The sequence below is a fragment of the Lathyrus oleraceus genome, chromosome 3 (assembly GCF_024323335.1).
Source record: "Lathyrus oleraceus cultivar Zhongwan6 chromosome 3, CAAS_Psat_ZW6_1.0, whole genome shotgun sequence".
NCBI classification, from domain to species: Eukaryota; Viridiplantae; Streptophyta; class Magnoliopsida; order Fabales; family Fabaceae; genus Lathyrus; species Lathyrus oleraceus.
The window spans coordinates 332,636,622-332,662,200 of NC_066581.1; positions in this window are offsets into that span (position 1 = coordinate 332,636,622).

The following is a 25,579-nucleotide window of genomic DNA, read 5'->3' on the forward strand; positions in this document are numbered from 1 at the left end:
TGCCTTCAGTCGAGAGTCAACCATTGACTCTCCTGGGTTGACCAACATGGAGTCTTGGGTCTCAGGCCAATAGGCCTCAAATCCATTACTTTTGACACCCCTAATCAGAGGCCCATTTCTAATTCCTTGTAAAATATACCCTGTCATTTTTTAATTATAATTAATTAACTATTTAATTAATTATTAATTAAGGTTTATCCATTTTATATTTAGGATTAATTCAATAAAAAAGAATTTAGTTGTTTGTTATTTATTTGTTTTGATATTTTTTTTAATTATCTTAACTAATTAAAAGAGTAACATTTTTATTAATTAGGGTTACCTCATTATTAGGGTTAAATTAGGAATTATGGGATAAAATCGGGGATAATACTTAGGGTTTTAAGGTGTGAAAAAATGGGACAAAATAAGGATAGGGGATACATCTTATGACATCTAATTTATTTCATTTAATTAGGCTTTGATATTATATTACTATATCATATTTAATATATCTTTATTAACTAAATTAAATGATATTTTCAAAGTAAAAATGGGACAAAAAAACATGGGATGCGATTTGGGATAAAACTAAGGGGTTATCAAGAGTTAAATTGGGACTAAAATCGAGATAATGGGTTATGTCGAACACAAAATTATGATTCATAATTTATTTTCTTAAATAAATTAAAACAATTTTTTTATAAGGGATAAAGGGATAAAACCAATTCAAACTCACTTCAAATTATAAGACCTCTACCCTAGTGTATTGAGGCATTTTTTTTATAAAATCTGGTATTTCTGCGTCCCCAATTCGTGAGAATTTTTTCAAGGTATAAAAAAATTCAACCAACCAATATTTTTAAGAAGAACTACGATACTCCAATTCTTCATGTAATGCGAAAGTACATAGGCATAAAGTTGTAAACTCTAGCGAGTACAATTATAAAAAAGATTTGTCATGAGAAGGCCAAAACTTCTTCATGATGGAACTTCTAATTTGATCCATGACTCTAGGGACCTTTTTTAGAACATCCTCAAATCGGGGTGACCTTATGTTATCAACCCGCAAGGGTCGTTACTAAGATCCCACCTAGATGAGACTTATCCCGACGGATTACCATAGGAAGGCTTGTTCCTTTTCCTGGTAAAACAAGGGTATAATCCATGACTCTAGGGCTATTATCTTACCCAAAGCTTTATATCCTACCAGTGAGGGGATTGGGTAGTCTAACCTTAGATCCAACCTAATCTTAAGAAGCCTACCCAATATAAGGCATACTTACATGATTACTCCAACTAGAAAACAAACTTTAAAGTCAAGAGACATTCATATCATCATGCCACTAGCATTAATATAAACCTTTTGCATATATTTACCATCATTTGAGGAATTTCAAAATCCGCTGTAGGTACTTGATGGAAATGAATAAAAGGACAACCCTCTATATCAAGGCAACCATGTCAGATCTCTAAAGCTTAAAGGTTCTTCAAGGGATGATACCAAACTCCATTCAGAGAAAGTTCACACTCAAATATGGGAGGATTCTTGATCTCTTGAGATTCCCTGTAAAGGTAGAGGCAGTCATTGTCTTTGCTCAATTCTATGATCCAACTCTATGGTGTTTCTTGTTTCAAGACTTTCTCCTAACCGCCATGCTAGAAGAGTTTGGGTTATACTTGGGAATCTCTAAAGATAGAAAGGGACCCTACATGGGAATTGAGAAAAAAGTAAAGCCTAAGGAATTATCTGTGACATTAGGGATACCCACTGAGGACCTTATGTCAGACTACAAAGAAGACAAAGACATCAAAGGTGTCAAGAGAAGTTACTTGGAGGGGGTAGCCCGAAGAATGGTTGGGGCAGAAAGGTGGGGGTCCTATGTTGACGTCTTAGCTTTAATAATGTTTGGGATAGTCCTCTTCCCTAATGTGAGTGACTTTGTTGATGTCACTACTATCATCATCTTTTGGTCTATGAAGAATCTAGAGGCAGATCTGGTACCTGCTCTGCTAGCTGATGTATATTACACCATGAACATCTTCCATAGTAAAGAGAGGAGATTATTACGTTGTTGCGTTCCATTATTGTACAAATGTTTTTCCTCACACCTTTATAACGACATCCATATGATAGAGACCAAGGGTAACCATGCTTGGGCTCAAAAGCTTATGCCCCTCAATGAAGGATCAATCCTCTAGTACCCGAAGAAGATAAACGCCAGGGATATGATTATCAATTGTGGGAATTTTTCCAATGTACCCCTTATTGTTTCCAAAGGATGCATTAATTACAATCCTGTATTGGCTCTAAGGAAATTGGGTCACCCCTGTCGCATCACGCGAAAAACCGGCGGGAAAACAAGAACAACAGAGCCGCCACCGTGCGTTATTTATCCCAAAAGAGGGAAAGGAAACACTCAGAGTAAACCTGGAAAGAACATGGTCTCGCGACCAAAGAGAATGGGTTCGGGAGTCGGTTATGCGAAGGGAAGGTATTAGCACCCCTACGCATCCGTCGTACTCGACGGGATCCACGCACAATAGGAAGGAAATTGGTTGCTAAAACACTGCTCAAACTCACACACACTGGCTGAAAGAGTCACAAGAAACTGACTGAAACTGACTCGGCAGGATATCGTATCCTGGGCCTACTTAGTCTATCAGGCATAGACATCAGAGTCGAAGTAGTTCGGACTGGGGAAAACACATGCTCGCTAGGATATCGCATCCTATGCATACGTATCTCCTTTGGACGAAGGAGAATCAGAGCATTCGTAGCTCGGCTGACACGCACACAAACAAACACTGGCAAAGGCAAACATGGAGCCCGAATGCCAATCACTGGACTTACATCAGCATCCGAACCAAAACACACACAAGAAGGCTAACATGGAGCCCGAATGCCAATCACTGGACTTACATCAGCATCTGAACCAAACACACGCACACTGGAACCTAACTGCCACTCGATGGACTTACATCAGCTTCCAAGCACACAACCAGACAAAACAAAGACACAGGCGCCCGGAGAGATCTGCTCATCTCCTGCCTACGTACCTCATCTGGTATGAGGATCAGGGCGACGTAGTTCCCCTACAGAGGGATAAAGGACTAGCCTAACCAGATAACAGAGGGAGACACAACTAGGGAGACTACGACTCGAGCCTAGATGTTATCATGCAAAATCGTCCCTAAGTTAAGGTTTCTAGCTAACTGGCACAGGGAGCCAGCCTATCCTGATCATGACTTGCACAGGAAGCAAGCCACACACACACTTAACTTGCACAGGAAGCAAGCCAAGCAAAACCTAACTTGCACAGGAAACAAGTCTAAGCTAACCCTAACTTGCACACGAAGCAAGTCAAACAAACATACAAGCACAGAGAGCACACACTATACACAAGCAAGTGGCTCAAACAAGGGTTAGGTTTTAGTCGAGGGGTCATATCAACCTCAACAAACAAACCTCTGGAACTGGGTGAATGTGCTCTTAACCTTGCCATTGAGGGGCTAAGGTGAAGCAGATGATAGGTGAGTGAAGATAAGACTTCACAGCTCTTATCCCTGGCCTGGGAGAGCTTAAGACAAGAATGTGTGGGTTCAGAAAGTGGGAACCCTTCTACACATTTGAAACTGACTCAACTGTACAATTGTACAAGATCTTGGGTTTGTATCTGCAATGCATCAACACAGTGGTGTGAGCAAAGCAGATGACACACAGAATAGAATGGGATAGGTTGCTTATCCCTTGGGTTCTGCCAATTGCCTCTTCACTTAGGAGGTCTTTGACTCTATGCAAGGACAAAAGTAAACAGTCACAAACATTGCCTCTTAAGGAGGACTTCAGACAGTTGCCTGGCCAAGTAACAGGCCAGGTCTTCCAGACTACATGAAGATTAGAAATATACCTCAATGCAAATTGCTTATACAAGCAAAGCAAAGCAAAAGTTCACAAGGAACTGAGCAACTAAAAGCACCTGAAATAGTCAAACAGACATTAGTATACAACCTCAAACAAAGCAAAAGGAAACAGAAGTCAACAGTCAGTCAGAAGCAAAGGAATGTGCAAGGCACAAGGCTTAAGGCATGTGAGCCAAGCCACCTACAAAACAAAGAGGTTAGACAATGATATTCAAGCAAGCTCAATCAAAAGAAATTGATCTCAATGGTCATTTGGTGTTCAACCTGAAAACATAAGCTCAAAGGTGAGTAACAGGACCACTAGGGCAAGCCTAGGGTCAAAAAGGAATGAAAAAGTCAAAACAGCAAAGGGCAAGCATCCAAAATCATGTTCAAACAATTAAGAAACACAACCACTTGGGTTCACATTCATATCAATCATCATCATCATTTCATGAACAAATTAGGTCAAGGTATAGCAAACAGAAGCTCATAGAAGTCAACAGAAAGACTTGCATCAAAAGTCAACTCAAACATTTCCAAAAATCACCAAATAAATCATGATCAATCACAACCCACAGCATGGTAAGCATGTAAAATTTCATCACATTTGGACAAGTGGAAGGCAGTCAATGAAAATCATAAAGTCAAAGCAAATTTGAACATGCTTAATGAAGTCAACAGCAAGACTTAGCTCAAAACCAAACATAATCAATTCCAAAAATCACCAAATAAATCATGGTCAATCACAATCCATAACATGACATGCATATGAAATTTCAGCTCAATTGGATCATGGGAAGATGGTCAATTAAAATCAGAAAGTCAAAACAATTTCAATCATGCTCAAAGAAGTCAAACAAACATGTATCAACTTCAAAAAATCATAACTCAATGGCAACAGATGAGAAATGAATGGGATCAACACCATGGCAAAGCTTAAGATGTCTAGTTATCTCATGTAAAATTTCATGTCCATCTAATAAAGTGTGAGAATTTCACAAATGAAATGGGAACATGTGTCACCAAAAGTCAACATATGACTAAACAGGGGAGAAAATCTCAAACAATTAGGAAATGCCACAAATAATTCCAAGAAAATTCACATGTAAACTAGACATACAAGAGTAGGTTCATGCAAAAAATCAATTCATTTGGAGGTCAAGAAGCATGGTAATGAAAATCATGAAGTTGGACATCAATGGTGTGACACAAATTGTCACACCCTAATTCAAAAAATCATAACTCACAATCCAGACAAGATAAATTCACAAACTCTACACCAAAATCACCATGAATGTGTCTAGTTTAAGCACAAAAACTTTGGGAGCCATTGGATAAAGTATCACCATTTCACAAATGTTTTGGCAAAGTGTACAAGATATGAGCACATGAACAAAACCCTAATGCCATTTAAAATCTACTCATCCAAAAAATCAGCAAAAATCATGATAAAAAACTAGGGATCCACATGAACACAATGCAACAAGTCCCATGAATTTTGGATTTAATATGAAGATGTTATGATTTTTGCAAAATGATGTATCAATTGAAAAAAATCATTGAAGAAATAAACACCATTAATTAAATAAATTGGTCACAATGGCAATTTTGTAAATATTTGGTCCGGTTATTGAAACGCCGCGTTTAGCACAGGGAAATAGAATGTTTTGATTGGTCATGGGGGCACGGGTACAGTAACAAGGCATGCAAAACGTCCAAATGCAGAAAAACACGATTCAAAGAAAAATTTCTGGGTTTCTAGGGTTTTGGCACTGTAGCTTCATCATCTTCTTCAAAATCGTGAAGAACAAACGTGCCCAGAAATGGCAAACCAGCATATCAATGGAAACGACAAACAACACACATCATGAATTCAACAACCATTAACATGGAATCGAGCCACATAGCATGCATCATACAAAACAAGTTTGAATCATCAAATTTCCACTCAACATTTCTTTCAAAATACACCACCATTTTTAGCCATTCAAAGCTCATAATGATCAGGGAAAGGTGATCTACAAAGTGTGTGTCATGGTTTTGGAAAAGGTGAGAGTCGAAATTTTACCAAGTTGGGAGAGCAGTGTCGATACAGTTGTTGTTTGGTGTTTTTGGCCTGAAACAGATGCACCTTAAGCTTCTAAATGAAGAATAGTTGAAGAACTTTGGCTCAAGAGTGCTTGGAAATGTTCAACTCGCGAGTCACCATTGTTGGTCCATGGAGAAAACAGAACATGAAAGGTGCTGCACAGTTGGGATTTGCTGCTTCAAAAGAGCTCCAGATGATGGCTAGGTGAAGAAACCAACAAGAGTTGCTCGAGTGTTTTGGAGTTTTTGCTCAGAAATTCCAATTTTGTGAAAATGCCAATTGAGAGAGAATGAGAGTTTTTTGTTTGATAGGAGGCTGCAGCTAGGGTTTGTAAATGACAGAAAATGATCTTTTAATTCTCTGTTTAAGGGTACAAATCATAATCCATGAAAAGGTGGGATGTAGTTGTTGAAAAATGTACTTTCTTTCCAATTTTCAAGCAAGTTGGCATGGGTGTATGTACTTGCACGAATTTGACTTTGAACATGTCCAAAATACAATTTCAGATCAATTCCCAATGGCCAAAATGATGGAAAAGGTTTATTTTAAAAAGTCAAAATTTCACTTCACTTGAAATTAATTCAAGTAAGTCAACAAATGCCATTTTGATCCATAAGGTTTTGGTACATGAAAGTTACATTTTTGGAAAGAGGGGATCAAATGTGACTTGTAGGAAAAAACCCCACCCAAATTGGCCAAATGGTTTGAGAGATATGGCCTTTTGAAGTTCAAGAATTTTTGAAAATGATTTGATCATAACTTGCCAACCATACATGGGAATTGAGAGTTCTTGGACTTTTTGGAAATGGGAGAACAAGATCTTCAACTTTCATGTTGGGAAAAAATTCATTTGAAGCTTGTATCATGATGTAAGTTTGAGGATCAAGACTTTCCATTTTTGGTAAGTTTCAGTTACAGGTCCAGTTTCCATTTTTGGAAATTTCTGATCTGGCTTCAAATTCTTCCATGATGGTGTTTGCCATGATATATGAGGCCTATTGGGACATGAATAAGCTCTCTCAAACCAAATCCCATCATCAAATCACTGATTAAATGGACAGTTGACCAACAGTTGACTTTTAGGGTTTCTGACTGACTGTGCATTGACTGATGACTTCTGAACATCCAATCCTTGACCAAAACACTTCAAATGGATCCCCAAGTCATGTGAACATGTTGGACCAACCCTAGGGCCTTGGCTCCTTGAGAGATGCACTTGCTTGCTTGACTGACTGATCTCCTGACCAGTTTGACCTAATTTCTTGATTGGCTTGCACTTGAGGCAAATGGGACAATGCAATGCTATGCAGTGGACCATGTTATGCTATGACCTAATATGAGAATGCATGTACAATGATAGGTGCAAATTTGAGGTGCTACAACTGCCCCTATTCAATCAGCTGGGAACCCGAATGGATGAGAGCAACGGTTGTCAGACTTTCAGGGTAAACAGGGATTGAATACCAAGAACCGTAGAAATTTGCACTCTGCCGGATATGATACAAGAAGAACCACGTCATTTACCGATGACGCCTGCAATTGTCAACTTCAGAAAAGCGAAACCATTTACCGATGGTTAGAAACTGGAAATTTGATATTTACCGATATCAACTTCGGCAAGACCATTTACCGATGGCTGCTGGGAAACAAATCTGATGTAAAAGGAAGCAAGACCATTTACCGATGGTGGTTTCAAAGAAACTTGACATTTACCGATATCAACTTCAACTCGACCATTTACCGATGGCTACTGCAACTAGAGATCCGATATTTACCGATATCGAAGAAAACGGGGCCATTTACCGATGGCGGATAAAACTGGGCATTCAATATTTACCGATATCGAAGCATACAGGGCCATTTACCGATGGCGTCTCCACTTGAGGAGGAACAAAATCTTTGTGGTGTAATCAGACAAGACGTTTACCGACGACTTCTGGGGATCTTGATTTTATTAGCAAGGCAACAAAGCATGACCAGACATTTACTGATGACTGGGATGAGACTCGATGTTTACCGACATCGAAAGATGATGTTTACCGACATCCAAAAACGACCAGACATTTACCGATGACTGGGGAACACTTCACTAAGGAAAAAACAAATATTTGTAACTGGAAAACAGATAAGACATTTACCGATGACTCTACTGGGGATTTCTAGCTGGGGATTATCAGACATTTACCGATGACTGCAGAAAAGACTCGATGTTTACTGACATCGAAAGATGATGTTTACCGACATCAAAAAAAAATGACCAGACATTTACCGATGACTGGGGAGAAAACCCGGTGTTTACAGACACCGAAACAATGGTGTTTACCGACACCAACAATGATGACCAGACATTTACTGATGACTGGGGAGAATACCCGATGTTTACAGACACCGAAACAATGGTGTTTACTGACACCAAACAAAGAAACACACGCGGGTGCTAGTATGACACTTACCGGTATCACGAGAACGACTTTTTAGATATGTCAAGGCAAGGTTGACCACTTGCTGGGGGTCTCACTGGGGAGAAACAAACTTTCTGTCACCAACGGGTGAGGTAATGAACCTCTGTGGGGATATCAATTCTGAAAACTGTCAAGAGCAACTGTAGCAGACTTGCTGTGCTGATGTTGAATGAAATGATTCGTCTCTGCCGGGGATACGGTCTGGTGAGGTTAACACATGAATGCATATGTTTGAATTTTTCTATGGCGTAATGCTCCATATTGAATGGGAATGCTACGCAGTTTGAGGATGCAATGCTCACTATATGCAAAATGCAAAATGATGAAAAACTCCGGCTGGGGAGCCAAAACTGATTGGGTACTCCAACTCTGCGGGGAGACACTGTAGAGAGAGCAACGACTTCTCACTCATATTGGAGAATAGCACTGCTGCTGGGGAAAGGTAAACTCCGTTGGGGATATCCTTCAGTCCACAGATAGGATAAATGTTGGAGATAAATTTTAATGAGTCTGCCTCACTCGGGAGGAAATCGGCAAATACAGGCCTGCTGGGGATAGGCAATCCTTAGATTTGTTGGGGAATAGAAGGCACTATCCACAGACGTCTCCGCAGGGGAACATAGCTCTGATAGCTTCCAAACTTGCTTGGGGAAAATATCTGCTGAGGAAACGTCCTCACAGATGCCAATCCTGAAAAACAGCACAACAAAATGCCCCCAGGGGATACATGGACAAGATACGCTCAAGTGTCCTCAACATTCAAAATGATTTTCAAATGTTTCATCATCCTGCAAGCTATTGTTTAGCCTTCATGTTTTTATATGCGATGCTTATCAAAAAATTCGGACATTTTTGCAAACAAAACAGTAAAAATAAAAACAAAAGAGCCATTTATCTGAATAACGACTTTTATTGATTGAAAATGTGCCTGAAGAGGCAAATACATTGGGGAGCAATTCCTAGGAAGAGGTAATTGCGCACAAAAGGAAAAAATCTATCCTAATGGCAATGTGAACACGGCATCCACTATTTCCCAATTCTGTTATAACTCACAGATCATCAGTTTTCCTCCCAACTCCTTGCTTTCTGAGAAGAATGACTGGACGGATCACATCTTTCGAGATGGCAGATGACAAAGCTTGATGAAGTACGGACAACTCAGACTGTAGTCTTTGCTTTAATTCCTCTTTTGGCTGGATCACCCTTTCGGGTTTTCAATCCACCGGGATACCCATTTTTGCCTAAGCCGCCCTTGCGGGTTTTCGACTTACCGGGTGTACAAATTCTTTTCATTTTTATCCCTAATTTTTGCCCGAACCTTTTCTTTCTGTTTTTGGTTCGCCGGGATGCCCTTTTTTTTTTGCCTGGACTCTTTTTTTCCTTTTTTGTCCAGCGGGTCAATTTATGCGAAGTATTTTTTGACTACATCTGAGTTAACAGGGGACGGAAAATCTTCACCATCCATAGTTGTAAGCATCAAGGCTCCACCGGAGAATACCTTTTTCACAACATATGGACCTTCATAATTAGGAGTCCACTTGCCCCTGTTATCTGCACCGGGAGGGAGGATCCTCTTCAAAACTAGATCACCGATCTGATAGCTTTGAGGACGCACTTTCTGATCAAAGGCTCTCTTCATCCTTCGCTGATACAACTGTCCATGGCATAGAGCTGCTAACCGTCTCTCCTCGATAAGGCTCAACTCGTTAAACCTTGTTCGAATCCACTCGGCTTCGTCCAGCTTGACATCCAATAAAACTCTCAGAGAAGGAATCTCCACTTCAACAGGTAGGACAGCTTCCATACCATACACAAGGGAGTAAGGGGTTGCCCCGGTCGACGTACGTACTGAGGTACGGTACCCATGCAAAGCGAAAGGCAGCATCTCATGCCAATCCTTGTACGTAACGACCATCTTCTGCACAATCTTCTTGATATTCTTGTTCGCCGCTTCTACAGCACCATTCGTCTTCGGTCTGTAAGGAGAAGAATTGTGATGTTCAATCTTGAAACCTTTACAAAGCTCTTTCATCATCTTGTTATTGAGATTCGAACCATTGTCAGTGATGATTCTCTCCGGAACTCCATAACGACAGATGATTTCCTTCTTGATGAACCGGGTAACCACTTGTTTGGTAACGTTAGCATAGGAAGCTGCTTCCACCCATTTGGTGAAATAGTCAATCGCAACCAAGATGAAGCGATGTCCATTCGAAGCAGTAGGCTCAATCTTCCCAATCATATCAATGCCCCACATGGCAAACGGCCAAGGCGAATTCATGACATTCAGAGGGTTTGGTGGTACATGCACCTTATCAGCATAGATTTGACACTTATGGCACTTCCGAGCATACTTGAAACAATCGGATTCCATAGTCATCCAGTAATATCCCGCTCTCAACAATTTCTTAGCCATTGCATGTCCGCCGGCATGAGTTCCGAAGGAACCTTCATGAACTTCCTGCATTAACATGTCCGCCTCGGGTCTGTCCACGCATCTGAGCAAGACCATGTCAAAGTTTCTCTTATACAACACATCATCCTGATTCAAATAGAAGCTTCCAGCTAGCCTTCTCAGGGTTTTCTTGTCATTCTTCGACGCACCTTCAGGATACTCCTGAGTCTTGAGGAAGTTCTTGATGTCATAATACCACGGCTTCTCATCAATCACAACAGACTCGGCTGCAAACACATACGCAGGCCTCTCGAGTCGATTCACCGCAACATGTGGCACATGATTCCACCAATGAACTTTGATCATAGACGACAAAGTAGCCAAGGCATCAGCCATTTGATTCTCATCCCGGGGGACATGATACAACTTCACCTTCTTGAAGAACGTCAGTATTCTTCTGGTGTAATCTCTATACGGAATCAAATGCGGCTGATTCGTATTCCAATCTCCGTTGACTTGATTGATCACTAGAGCGGAATCTCCATAAATGTCAAGAGTTTTGATCCTCAGATCAATGGCTTCTTCTATCCCCATGATACAAGCCTCATACTCAGCTTCGTTGTTGGTGACGTCAAACGTCAATCTGGCAGAAAAAGGTATATGAGCACCTTTAGGATTGATCAATACTGCCCCAACACCGTTACCGTTCATATTCACAGCCCCATCAAACATCAGTGTCCACTTGTCATCAGGATCCGGTCCCTCCTCAACAAGAGGCTCTTCGCAATCTTTCATCTTAAGATACATGATGTCTTCATCAGGGAATTCAAACATCATAGGCTGATAATCTTCAATCGGTTGCTCGGCGAGGTAGTCTGACAGAATACTACCTTTGATGGCCTTTTGTGACGTGTACTGAATATCATATTCTGTTAGAATCATCTGCCAACGAGCAACGCGTCCGGTGAGAGCCGGTTTCTCAAAGATGTACTTCACTGGATCCATCTTAGAAATCAATAAGGTAGTATGGTTCAACATATACTGCCTCAGTCGGCGAGCAGCCCAGGCCAAAGCACAGCAAGTTTTCTCGAGCAGTGAATATCTTGTTTCACAGTCGGTAAACTTTTTGCTAAGGTAGTATATGGCATGCTCTTTTCGACCAGACTCGTCATGCTGTCCCAATACACACCCCATCGAGTTCTCAGTCACTGACAGGTACATTATCAGAGGTCTCCCTGGAACTGGAGGTATAAGGATTGGAAGTTTCTGTAAATACTCCTTTATCTTGTCAAAAGCTTTCTGACAGTCATCATTCCACTTGATCGCCTGATTCTTTCTGAGCAGTTTGAAAATTGGTTCACACGTGGCTGTTAGATGAGATATGAACCTTGCAATGTAGTTCAATCTCCCTAAAAACCCACGGACCTGCTTCTCCGTTTTCGGTTCAGGCATCTCTTGAATAGCTTTGACTTTTGCTGGATCAACCTCAATCCCTTTCTCACTGACAATGAAGCCTAAAAGCTTCCCTGATCTCACCCCAAACGTACACTTGTTCGGATTCAACCTCAGCTTGAACTTTCTCAACCGGTCAAACAGCTTCTGCAAATTAACCAAGTGCTCCTCTTCTGTCTGCGACTTCGCGATCATATCATCTACGTACACTTCAATTTCTTTGTGCATCATGTCATGAAAGAGAGTCGTCATTGCCCTCTGATAGGTAGCACCAGCATTCTTTAGCCCAAATGGCATCACCTTATAACAGAACGTGCCCCAAGGTGTAATGAATGTCGTCTTTTCCATGTCCTCTGGCGCCATCTTGATCTGATTATATCCAGAGAAACCATCCATGAAAGAGAATACCGAGGATTGAGCCGTATTATCCACCAATACATCAATGTGAGGTAATGGGAAATCGTCTTTCGGACTCGCTCTATTCAAATCCCGGTAATCGACACATATTCTGACTTTACCATCCTTCTTCGGCACAGGAACAATGTTGGCCACCCATGGGGGATAACTTGTAACAGCCAAAAAACCTGCATCCCACTGCTTCTGAACCTCTTCCTTGATCTTAGTTGCCATGTCAGGACTCGTTCTACGAAGCTTCTGCTTGACCGAAGGGCATCCTTCTCTAAGAGGTAATCGATGCATCACAATGTCTGTATCTAACCCAGGCATATCTTGATATGACCAGGCGAATATCTCCACATATTCTCTCAGCATCTCAATCAGCCTCCTCTTGACAGAGTCCTCTAAAGCAGCCCCAATCTTGATTTCTCTTTTGGCGTCCTCAGTACCCAAATTAACAACCTCCAACTCCTCCTAATGAGGTTGGATGACCCTTTCCTCCTGCTTCAGCAATCTGACCAATTCTGCAGGGAGTTCATAGTCTTCCTCACTCTCCTCTTCAGCTTGGTAGATGGGATTGTCGAAATCATACTGAGCCATAACAGAACTGTTCATAGTGAATGCCATAAGATCGCTTCTGCATGTTTAATGCTTTGTTTTAGAAAAAGAGTTCAATAAAGTCACAAAAAAACAAAACATTGCCATTTTTATTGTTTTTGAAAAAAGATGAAAACAAAAAAAAATAGAAAGACAGGGATCACAAAGTTTGATTTCAAAAAATGTCCTTCATTAATGATAATCATTAAAACATGATGAGGCCCTACAATGAATCACTACGCCTTGGGCAGATCGTAGGATTTTCATGCAAAATGACAAAACAACAGAAAATTACTCTGTCAGAAGAGTAACTTGAACCACTTCTTCAGCCGTCCAGTTGTTGATAGACCCCCCTGGTGCACACGGGCGAACCCAGTTGTCCAGATCACAATCACTGTCACAGTCTTCACTACCGGTTGCAGAGACGTCGCCATGATTCATCAGCCCAGCGCTGGTAAAAGTACTCGGACCCGCTTGACCATTCTGCTCTGTTCGGAGAGGCTCATAACCAACGCCAAATTTGTCTTCTTTAACAGGCAAGTCCACCATCTTGCCCCAGCCTTCAGCTTTGCCAGAATCAACAACCTCCTTAGCCTGCTTGTAAGAAGTAATTGAAGCACCTGGCTTCCTCTGCTCAGCGTACGCCACTTTCTCAAGAGCCACAGTCTCAAACGCCTGGCATAAGGTTTCGTGGATCTCGCCATCCACCTCAACATACTTGAACGAGGATAGATGACTCACCAGAATCTCTTCTTCACTGCACACAGTCACAATCTGACCGTTCCAGACATACTTGAGTTTTTGATGGAGAGTCGACGAGACTGCCCCTGCTGCATGAATCCATGGACGCCCCAATAAACAACTATAGGCGGGCTGGATGTCCATAACATAGAAGATGATATCGAATACTTCAGGACCTATCTTCACAGGCAAGGTAACTTCCCCACACACAAAACATTTGGATCCGTCGAAAGCACGAACGATCAGGTCACTGGGAGTAAGCACAAACCCTTCCACATCAATCTTCTTCAGAATCTGCTTAGGCAGCACATTCAGCGACGACCCGGTGTCTACCAATACGTGAGACAACACTGCCCCCTTGCACTCCATGGTGATGTGCAAGGCTTTGTTATGGTTACGCCCTTCAGGCGGTAAGTCCAGGTTGGTGAATCCTACACCATGCCTGGTGCTCACATTGGCCATCACACCCTCCAGTTGATTGACAGAAATCTCCTGAGGCACGTAAGCCAGATTCAACATCTTCAGCAAGGCATTACGGTGTGCCTCAGAGCACATCAACAGTGAAAGTATAGAAATCTTGGACGGAGTTTGATTCAACTGATCTACAATCTTGTAGTCACTCTTCTTGATTATCTTCATAAACTCCTCCACATCTTTCTCAAATGAGCCCTCGGGCGCTTCCTTCTGGACAGGCTCTTCCTCAACCACAGCTTGCTTACCCTTTGCTTTGGCGAGAGCCTCAGCATTATTGTCCCTCAAAGGCTGCGGTGCGAACAGACGACCGCTTCTGGTAAAACCTCCTGGACCCCCTACATTATCCACAGCCGGACCAACAGTTGCAGGAACTCTATTCGGTAAACCAATTGTCACTGGAGTTTGATTCACTGGTCTCGTCTGACTTTCAGCCCTTCTGTAACTGCGGTGAGCATTATCATACTTCCACGGCACGGCTCTACTATTCTCGACAGCCCTTCTTCCAGACGCGGCGATAGTAGTTGGAGCACTGATGGTTACAGGCACGGAAATGGTAACTGGGGTACCATTTGTTGCAGGTGCACTAACAACCCTTTGTCCACGTCCTTCAGTTGGTTTAAAGTAAATGGTGATAGTTGACACTGTTCCACGATCTTTTACAGCCCTACTGAATTGCAAACAACCCTCATCCATCATACCCTGGATACCGGCCTTTAACTGGTCGCAACCATTCTCAGATTTTGCACAACCCAAACAATCCTCATCACAGCCCGAGTAGATACCCCCATTCAGCAGACGGCCCTTCACAACCAGCAGAGAAGTCTGAACATCATCAACATTAACAACCAGATCTTCAGCTTCTTTCCCCTCAATATTATTTACTCTATGCCCACCATGCTGAGGCATAGGGTTGTTTACGATGTTAGGCACTGGAGCGAAGTTGATCGCCTTGGCATCGATCAAATCTTGGACCTTGTGCTGGAGAGCCCGACACTTCTCAGTATGATGCCCTGGTGCCCCAGAGTGAAAGTCACAACGGACGTTGGCGTCGTACCCAGGAGGCAATACTGTAGGCGGAGCCATTGTACGCAACTCAACCATCCCCAACCTGAGTAGTTCGGGCAGCAGCTCGGCGTACGACATGGGTAGCGAATCAAAACGTCGATCAGGCATCCTTTGTCTGGGCTGATACGGACGTTGCTGTTGTTGTTGTTGTTGCGGTTGTTGAACTCTTTGTTGTTGTTGTTGACGAGGTTGAGGTGCCGGAATGGTCACTGCAGCAACCTGACAGCGTTGACTTCTGTTCTGATCTCCGCGGTATTGAACAACATTAGTTTCGCCCTCTCTTCGATGAGGTGCCCCAGCAAATGGCTTCTTGGAAGAAGAGGAACCAGCATCTTGGATCTTCCCAGTTTTAATCAAACTCTCAGTCCTCTCTCCACAAATGACAACATCAGAAAAACTACCGAATGGGCAGCTCCCCATCCGGTCCATAAACACACCTTGAAGAGTACCGATAAACATATCTGTCAACTCCCTCTCCAGCATAGGGGGTTGAACTCTAGCAGCCAGTTCACGCCACCTCTGGGCGTACTCCTTGAAGCTTTCATTGGATTTCTGACAAAGACTCTGCAGCTGAGTCCGGCTCGGTGCCATGTCCATGTTGTGTTTGTATTGCCTCAAGAAGGCCTCACCCAGATCCCTCCAACAGCGGATAGAATCTCTCTTCAATTCCATGTACCAGTCCAAAGAAGCCCCAGATAGACTATCTTGGAAAAAATACATCCACATCTTTTCATCATCAGTATACGCAGAGATTTTTCGATAATAAGCCTGCACATGGGTGCGAGGGCAAGAAGTACCGTTGTATTTATCGAAGGACGGTGCTTTGAACTTGTAAGGGATTCTCAAACCTTCCACCAACCCCATATTGGTAACATCAAAACCGAGAGAATTCTGACATTCCATAGCTCTAATTTTCTCAGCAAGGGCATCAACTTTACGATCCCTCTCATTAACCCTTCCCAGAACGTCTTCGTCTTCACTGAGCAGAGAAAACATATCCTCTTGTCTGTCAACAATCGGAGCATGATTACGGGCCGGGGCACGGACTGCTCTGGCATTAGCGGCATCTGGAGCAATAGGTTGACCGTTGATTCGAATACCCCCCAACTCATCACCTGTAGCATAGTTGTTGATGGGTACAGCAGCAGCAACATTGTTATCATTGACCGGGCCTCCCTCTGGCGGAGCATGGTTGACCGGTGGAATTGCAGCCTCTTGTCTCTGAACCATGGCTCGAAGTTCTTCTTGACCTTGTGCAACCCCTTGCATCATATTCATAAACTGGGCCATGTTAGCCTTCATCTCAGCCAACTCAGCTTGAACTTGATCCATACCTCTCTGTTGATTCAGTCTTGTTGAGTAGCGGTGCGGCCGTTGATCAGCTATCCTGCCTGAACAGGAACCAAGAGTGAGAAGTCACGACCAAGAACACCTGTTATGCAAAATGATATGAATATGGTGCTAATGATGCGTATGATGCACATGATATGTTCATTCCTCAAGCATTCAAAGAGCCTGAGTCATCCTCAAAAGATGGCAACCTGCAGCAAGAACAACATAGAAGCACAGAAACAACATACACAAGAGTGATGAGTACAAGGTGAAACCAACAATCTCATCTATATGAGTAACAGGATCATACAACAAAGTCGACAAAGAAAATCCAAACAATCGGAGTACAACAATGAATCCCATCCAACAAGCCTGGAGGTGATTCTCAACATACATATCAAAGATACAAGCTAAGACAAACGGCCTCCCGGAATGAGAGTCTTCAAGTACTGACACTGGTCTATCAGCAGGTCACATTCTGAACATTCTGGCAAAAGAGTGATCTTCTCCTTCAGTTGTCGTCTAAGCTCTACCACTTCTCCTCCAAGGTGGTTCTCTGATGCCCGTCTCAAGTCTACTTCCTTCTTCAACTGGATGTCTTTATCCCTGAGTTGCTTCTCCAAGTCTCTGATCTTCTTCTGATAGCTGGCCTCAGCTCTCTGCAGTCTCAAGCACTCCCGGTGTTCTGCATCTAGCATGCTCTCCACCTCCTCGTAGGATCTCTTCTTGCTTCTCAGTCTGCTAGCATCTTCTTCTCGCACTCCTCTGAGTTGATGAGCCAAATTCAACCTATCAGCTTTGGCTTTGTACAGCTCCATCTGGGTATCTTGCTCCTTCTCTCTCAAACGGCGATTCTCCATCAGGGCTTGCTTGTAGTGCTCCGCAGGCACACTCTCAGCAAGGATCAAAGGTGGTTGCTCCTGCAAAGGCTCCATCCTATCGTAGGGTAACAACAAAGTTTCCACTCTCTCCTTGACCCAATCAGTGTAATCGGGCATAGCAACGACAAACTTCTTCCCTAAGACAGATCCATCCTTCACACCAATAGACTTCCAAGCTCTCCCTATCTGCTCCAATCTATCCGGGTCACTCTGCTTCTCAAAATACACACTTTCAGCTATCTCAGCCTCAAGTGGTCTCCCTCTCATCACAAACCCCAACTGGCGAAGAGAAAGAACCGGGTTGTAATTGATGCAACCCCTAGTCCCTACGAGTGGCACATTACGGAATCCTCCACAGCTCATAATGACGTTACGCACATCCATCCGGTAAGATTGCCACCTGATATCATAGGAAGTAAGAGACATAACCCTCTGAGTCCACTTATGCGTGCTCTGAGCATCCACAAAAGGTCCACTGACTGGCAGAAGAGACAAGAACCATCTGAGCAAAAGCGGGAGACAACACCTGATAGCCCCACCCTTACCATGCCTACTGTGAATAGCATAGTAAGTGTCAGCTAATAGAGTAGGAACTGGATTTCCTCCAATGAAAATACTGACTGCAGCATGGTCAACAAAATTTGGCATACTCGGAAACAAGACGATCCCATAGATCATGACGGCCAACTGAGCATGAAAGGCTTCCCAACTTCCCTTCTCCGCTTCTTCTCTAGCTACCCTCAACAGAAACTTCAAAGGCAATCCTACAACATCCCCACTGGGCTTCCAACTATCACTGACTTCCTTGATACCCAAATGGAGAGCTCTGGCAACAACTCCGAAATCAACCTCCTTGGGCACATCCAAGAAAGGAACCTGATACCGGACCGGGACACTCAGCAGAATGGAGTACTCCTCAAGAGTAGGCGCCAACTGATAATCTTGAAAGGTGAAACAATGAAGCTCTGGGTCGTAGAACTGTAGAAGAGTCTGCAACGGCACCGGATCGACTACCATCTTCAACAGTGTCAGAATATCTCCATACTGGTCAACAAACCCCTTCTGGTTACCACTGGTCATAAGGTTGCTCAACTCAATCAGAGACGTCAAAGGTTCACGGTGAAAGCTGTAGGAACAAGTCTTCCGCTTCAACTCTGGGACTGTTGCCATCTCTATCAGTGAACAAGCTCTGGAATGTACCTGAGAAATGATATGCATGCAGGGATTAGTTTTTTTTTTCCTTTTCTTCTTTTTTTTGTATCTTTTTTTTTATTGCGTTTCTTTTGAAAAATAAATATGCTATGATGCAAATGATGCAGACACGACTGGTTGGCTGTGTCTCTCAGAACACAGGATCAAAACTTCAGCTTGAACTCGGAACCACAAATTCATCTGAAACCCAAAGTCAACTGAGACCCCAAAATTCTGAACCAATAGTCACCAACAGGATCACAAGTCACCAACAAGTCACCAACAAGTCACCAACTGTACCTGTACCTGTAATAATGATCATCCCCTCCCCACTCATGGGTGTCATCTAGGCCAGGGTAAGGTCGAGAGAAACGCAGCATAAATAACCTTTCGCAGAACATCATCATATACACACCCGAAGTATGTAACGATAATATCCCACCAGGGTCTGAACTGCTCGTGATATCAATGTTCCGCTAAGTGGCGCAATACCACCCGCTTCCCATGAATCACTCTATTCCTAAGTATCCTAGATTTCACTCATGGCCTGGGTATTGGGCCTTTTACCTCATGTAACTCCCACCCCAACAGAGAGAAACAGACAACCAGCCAGATGAATAATGAATGTGAATGAATGCAAACATAAGTGCAAACATGAATGCAAACAATAAATAAATGAATGCAATAAATAACAGCAAAAGCAACCAAACCCTAACCTAGAGAGCGCTAGGAGAGACTCGCTCAGGGAAGATGGACCAGCACAGGTCAACTTCTCTATTATCCCCAGCAGAGTCGCCAGCTGTCGCATCACGCGAAAAACCGGCGGGAAAACAAGAACAACAGAGCCGCCACCTGGCGTTATTTATCCCAAAAGAGGGAAAGGAAACGCTCAGAGTAAACCTGGAAAGAACATGGTCTCGCGACCAAAGAGAATGGGTTCGGGAGTCGGTTATGCGAAGGGAAGGTATTAGCACCCCTACGCATCCGTCGTACTCGACGGGATCCACGCACAATAGGAAGGAAATTGGTTGCTAAAACACTGCTCAAACTCACACACACTGGCTGAAAGAGTCACAAGAAACTGACTCGGCAGGATATCGTATCCTGGGCCTACTTAGTCTATCAGGCATAGACATCAGAGTCGAAGTAGTTCGGACTGGGGAAAACACATGCTCGCTAGGATATCGCATCCTATGCATACGTATCTCCTTTGGACGAAGGAGAATCAGAGCATTCGTAGCTCGGCTGACACGCACACAAACAAACACTGGCAAAGGCAAACATGGAGCCCGAATGCCAATCACTGGACTTACATCAGCATCCGAACCAAAACACACACAAGAAGGCTAACATGGAGCCCGAATGCCAATCACTGGACTTACATCAGCATCCGAACCAAACACACGCACACTGGAACCTAACTGCCACTTGATGGACTTACATCAGCTTCCAAGCACACAACCAGACAAAACAAAGACACAGACGCCCGGAGAGATCTGCTCATCTCCTGCCTACGTACCTCATCTGGTATGAGGATCAGGGCGACGTAGTTCCCCTACAGAGGGATAAAGGACTAGCCTAACCAGATAACAGAGGGAGACACAACTAGGGAGACTACGACTCGAGCCTAGATGTTATCATGCAAAATCGTCCCTAAGTTAAGGTTTCTAGCTAACTGGCACAGGGAGCCAGCCTATCCTGATCATGACTTGCACAGGAAGCAAGCCACACACACACTTAACTTGCACAGGAAGCAAGCCAAGCAAAACCTAACTTGCACAGGAAACAAGTCTAAGCTAACCCTAACTTGCACAGGAAGCAAGTCAAACAAACATACAAGCACAGATAGCACACACAATACACAAGCAAGTGGCTCAAACAAGGGTTAGGTTTTAGTCGAGGGGTCATATCAACCTCAACAAACAAACCTCTAGAACTGGGTGAATGTGCTCTTAACCTTGCCATTGAGGGGCTAAGGTGAAGCAGATGATAGGTGAGTGAAGATAAGACTTCACAGCTCTTATCCCTGGCCTGGGAGAGCTTAAGACAAGAATGTGTGGGTTCAGAAAGTGGGAACCCTTCTACACATTTGAAACTGACTCAACTGTACAATTGTACAAGATCTTGGGTTTGTATCTGCAATGCATCAACACAGTGGTGTGAGCAAAGCAGATGACACACAGAATAGCAGGGGATAGGTTGCTTATCCCTTGGGTTCTGCCAATTGCCTCTTCACTTAGGAGGTCTTTGACTCTATGCAAGGACAAAAGTAAACAGTCACAAACATTGCCTCTTAAGGAGGACTTCAGACAGTTGCCTGGCCAAGTAACAGGCCAGGTCTTCCAGACTACATGAAGATTAGAAATATACCTCAATGCAAATTGCTTATACAAGCAAAGCAAAGCAAAAGTTCACAAGGAACTGAGCAACTAAAAGCACCTGAAATAGTCAAACAGACATTAGTATACAACCTCAAACAAAGCAAAAGGAAACAGAAGTCAACAGTCAGTCAGAAGCAAAGGAATGTGCAAGGCACAAGGCTTAAGGCATGTGAGCCAAGCCACCTACAAAACAAAGAGGTTAGACAATGATATTCAAGCAAGCTCAATCAAAAGAAATTGATCTCAATGGTCATTTGGTGTTCAACCTGAAAACATAAGCTCAAAGGTGAGTAACAGGACCACTAGGGCAAGCCTAGGGTCAAAAAGGAATGAAAAAGTCAAAACAGCAAAGGGCAAGCATCCAAAATCATGTTCAAACAATTAAGAAACACAACCACTTGGGTTCACATTCATATCAATCATCATCATCATTTCATGAACAAATTAGGTCAAGGTATAGCAAACAGAAGCTCATAGAAGTCAACAGAAAGACTTGCATCAAAAGTCAACTCAAACATTTCCAAAAATCACCAAATAAATCATGATCAATCACAACCCACAGCATGGTAAGCATGTAAAATTTCATCACATTTGGACAAGTGGAAGGCAGTCAATGAAAATCATAAAGTCAAAGCAAATTTGAACATGCTTAATGAAGTCAACAGCAAGACTTAGCTCAAAACCAAACATAATCAATTCCAAAAATCACCAAATAAATCATGGTCAATCACAATCCATAACATGACATGCATATGAAATTTCAGCTCAATTGGATCATGGGAAGATGGTCAATTAAAATCAGAAAGTCAAAACAATTTCAATCATGCTCAAAGAAGTCAAACAAACATGTATCAACTTCAAAAAATCATAACTCAATGGCAACAGATGAGAAATGAATGGGATCAACACCATGGCAAAGCTTAAGATGTCTAGTTATCTCATGTAAAATTTCATGTCCATCTAATAAAGTGTGAGAATTTCACAAATGAAATGGGAACATGTGTCACCAAAAGTCAACATATGACTAAACAGGGGAGAAAACCTCAAACAATTAGGAAATGCCACAAATAATTCCAAGAAAATTCACATGTAAACTAGACATACAAGAGTAGGTTCATGCAAAAAATCAATTCATTTGGAGGTCAAGAAGCATGGTAATGAAAATCATGAAGTTGGACATCAATGGTGTGACACAAATTGTCACACCCTAATTCAAAAAATCATAACTCACAATCCAGACAAGATAAATTCACAAACTCTACACCAAAATCACCATGAATGTGTCTAGTTTAAGCACAAAAAATTTGGGAGCCATTGGATAAAGTATCACCATTTCACAAATGTTTTGGCAAAGTGTACAAGATATGAGCACATGAACAAAACCCTAATGCCATTTAAAATTTACTCATCCAAAAAATCAGCAAAAATCATGATAAAAAACTAGGGATCCACATGAACACAATGCAACAAGTCCCATGAATTTTGGATTTAATATGAAGATGTTATGATTTTTGCAAAATGATGTATCAATTGAAAAAAATCATTGAAGAAATAAACACCATTAATTAAATAAATTGGTCACAATGGCAATTTTGTAAATATTTGGTTCGGTTATTGAAACGCCGCGTTTAGCACAGGGAAATAGAATGTTTTGATTGGTCATGGGGGCACGGGTACAGTAACAAGGCATGCAGAACGTCCAAATGCAGAAAAACACGATTCAAAGAAAAATTTCTGGGTTTCTAGGGTTTTGGCACTGTAGCTTCATCATCTTCTTCAAAATCGTGAAGAACAAACGTGCCCAGAAATGGCAAACCAGCATATCAATGGAAACGGCAAACAACACACATCATGAATTCAACAACCATTAACATGGAATCGAGCCACATAGCATGCATCATACAAAACAAGTTTGAATCATCAAATTTCCACTCAACATTTCTTTCAAAATACACCACCATTTTTAGCCATTCAAAGCTCATAATGATCAGGGAAAGGTGATCTACAAAGTGTGTGTCATGGTTTTGGAAAAGGTGAGAGTCGAAATTTTACCAAGTTGGGAGAGCAGTGTCGATACAGTTGTTGTTTGGTGTTTTTGGCCTGAAACAGATGCACCTTAAGCTTCTAAATGAAGAATAGTTGAAGAACTTTGGCTCAAGAGTGCTTGGAAATGTTCAACTCGCGAGTCACCATTGTTGGTCCATGGAGAAAACAGAACATGAAAGGTGCTGCACAGTTGGGATTTGCTGCTTCAAAAGAGCTCCAGATGATGGCTAGGTGAAGAAACCAACAAGAGTTGCTCGAGTGTTTTGGAGTTTTTGCTCAGAAATTCCAATTTTGTGAAAATGCCAATTGAGAGAGAATGAGAGTTTTTTGTTTGATAGGAGGCTGCAGCTAGGGTTTGTAAATGACAGAAAATGATCTTTTAATTCTCTGTTTAAGGGTACAAATCATAATCCATGAAAAGGTGGGATGTAGTTGTTGAAAAATGTACTTTCTTTCCAATTTTCAAGCAAGTTGGCATGGGTGTATGTACTTGCACGAATTTGACTTTGAACATGTCCAAAATACAATTTCAGATCAATTCCCAATGGCCAAAATGATGGAAAAGGTTTATTTTAAAAAGTCAAAATTTCACTTCACTTGAAATTAATTCAAGTAAGTCAACAAATGCCATTTTGATCCATAAGGTTTTGGTACATGAAAGTTACATTTTTGGAAAGAGGGGATCAAATGTGACTTGTAGGAAAAAACCCCACCCAAATTGGCCAAATGGTTTGAGAGATATGGCCTTTTGAAGTTCAAGAATTTTTGAAAATGATTTGATCATAACTTGCCAACCATACATGGGAATTGAGAGTTCTTGGACTTTTTGGAAATGGGAGAACAAGATCTTCAACTTTCATGTTGGGCAAAAATTCATTTGAAGCTTGTATCATGATGTAAGTTTGAGGATCAAGACTTTCCATTTTTGGTAAGTTTCAGTTACAGGTCCAGTTTCCATTTTTGGAAATTTCTGATCTGGCTTCAAATTCTTCCATGATGGTGTTTGCCATGATATATGAGGCCTATTGGGACATGAATAAGCTCTCTCAAACCAAATCCCATCATCAAATCACTGATTAAATGGACAGTTGACCAACAGTTGACTTTTAGGGTTTCTGACTGACTGTGCATTGACTGATGACTTCTGAACATCCAATCCTTGACCAAAACACTTCAAATGGATCCCCAAGTCATGTGAACATGTTGGACCAACCCTAGGGCCTTGGCTCCTTGAGAGATGCACTTGCTTGCTTGACTGACTGATCTCCTGACCAGTTTGACCTAATTTCTTGATTGGCTTGCACTTGAGGCAAATGGGACAATGCAATGCTATGCAGTGGACCATGTTATGCTATGACCTAATATGAGAATGCATATACAATGATAGGTGCAAATTTGAGGTGCTACAACCCCATATGGGAGAGGCCTGAGGAAGACAATCTAGAGGAGTTTATCTTGCATGGTGGAAATATTTGACATAAATAACTGCTTAGGAAGGTTACTCGTGCATGAGAAAAAGTGCATGTCAAGGAAAACAAGCTAAAGAGGAAGGATACTTCATCCGAAGAATCATACACCCCTTAGGTTAAGGAAATGGTCCGTTTAATTAAGCTACCATAGTTGATTGAGCCAACCTATGTCCCAGACATACCTGATACTATTCTAGTGTCCATTGAGGAGGTCGACCGTATCAAAGCCACTATTGCTAGGTTGGAATAAGATACTGAAAGCTTAGAGCATAACCTTTATGACGTAACCTATGAAAAGAACCAGATAAGCTACGACCTGTAGCGGAAGGACAAACAACTCCTTGAGAATATGGAGGAACTCCAAGCCAAAATAAGTAAAAGATAAAAGACTTTGGGAGGTTTATTCAGCGCCGAAGTTAAATTTGAAAATCTCAATGGTAAATTAAAGGAGGCCCAAGCTGAAGGTCAGAGGTGGAAGAGGTCATGGGAGTTATCCGTATGGGAACAATAAGAGAGGGAAAGCTCTGTAATGTCTCAAAACTATGGATTCGAAGGGGCACTTGTGAAATATCAAATTGCTGCTGCTAGGAAATGGCAACTAAGGATAGAAGTTGAGAAGATGTTGCCCCTCAATTGGAGGAGGATCTACCAAGAGCTCTTGAATCTTAGAGAGAAGGTACATCTGCAAGCCCAAGATCACGAAGTCTTGACAACTCAAGTCGC